This window comes from Camellia sinensis, chromosome 15 (assembly GCF_055761805.1).
Source record: "Camellia sinensis isolate YWXY chromosome 15, ASM5576180v1, whole genome shotgun sequence".
Lineage (NCBI taxonomy): Eukaryota > Viridiplantae > Streptophyta > Magnoliopsida > Ericales > Theaceae > Camellia > Camellia sinensis.
This window is the reverse complement of record NC_138975.1, coordinates 94,341,590-94,342,836: the sequence shown is the minus strand read 5'-3', so window position 1 is coordinate 94,342,836 and position 1,247 is coordinate 94,341,590. Positions and strand designations below refer to the sequence as shown.

At 33.0% G+C, this 1,247-nt stretch overlaps 1 non-coding gene across 1 annotated transcript; it reads left to right on the top strand.

Moving 5' to 3' along the window:
• Positions 1-415: 415 nt before the first annotated feature.
• On the top strand, positions 416-495 carry TRNAL-UAG (transfer RNA leucine (anticodon UAG)). Its single transcript has one exon. It is a non-coding gene; the product is annotated as a tRNA-Leu (tRNA).
• Positions 496-1,247: the final 752 nt, after the last annotated feature.

The following is a 1,247-nucleotide window of genomic DNA, read 5'->3' as shown; positions in this document are numbered from 1 at the left end:
CGACAGTTGAACCGGTGATCCGTCCACCTAGTCCCTTTTCCAGTTCGCTCACAGGTTCGGTTTTGAAAACATTGTCGTATAACGCTCTCATTTCTATCAGCAATTTATTAGTTGCATTGATAGAAAAGTGATGCTACTATCTTCTTCTTCTTCTTTTTTATTTTTTATTTTATTTTATTTTTTTACAATGAAATCTATATTATATATTATTTATTCTTGTATTTTCATACTATCTGTATTAATTTCAATCGCTTTTACTTTATTAAAAGTAAAGTTGGTATAATTACGCAAAATGCATGAAACTTATTATATTTTCAAAACCTTAGGAGAGGAGTAGCAAGATTTAGAAAGGGGTGTTCTGCCTGTGATTAAAACAAGTGTTCTAGTATTATCAATGCATTGCCTTACTCAAGTAGACAGTTTGGCCGAGTGGTCTAAGGCGCCAGATTTAGGCTCTGGTCCGAAAGGGCGTGGGTTCAAATCCCACAGCTGTCATGGTGTAATTTTTTTTTTTTTTTTTTTTTTTGGCGCAATTGGCTAAGTTTGTGTGCTATTTTTTAGTGTTTGTGTGTGTGAAGACGCCCGGTTAAACAAAAACAAAGTGCAATTGGCTTGATTGGGTCTGTGAAATTTGAATGGATTTGATTTGATTTTTTTGTGTATGTGTGTTGATGACTTTTGCTTATAAAAAAGAAGGTAGGTATGTTGGTTAAATAAAAACAAAGTGCAATTGGCTCGGTTGGATTTGTGAAATTTGAACAGATTCAATACAATCTGATTTGATTATAACTTTGAGATTGGGTGTTATACCGTGGTTGGATTGAAAGGAGAAAAATAATGAATCTCTTATCATAAGACGAATATTACTTATTAATTTTCAGATAGCAATTTAACAACTTCATCCAGTAAATTATTCACATCTCACTTAGGGCCCCTACTAGTAAAAGGCTCTACCATCACCAAATGATTCCATGTACCGTTGAGAGAATCTATCCAGGAATTAGAAATGATTCCTCATTGCCTATGATGAGCAAAGTGCCGCTTAAGAAATTATAACTAATGAGAAAAGCAATGGCATCTGTGTGGTCTTTAAATTTGTATCAAAGAAGAAAGGTTGGTGAATTGTTGACCTACCTAAAAACAAATCATTAGGAGTTGTACCTTACTTTGTAATGTATATGGATTTTTGTAATGGAATCAAACATAGATATAAAATGATGTCCTACTTTAATTAATTGAAATGCTAT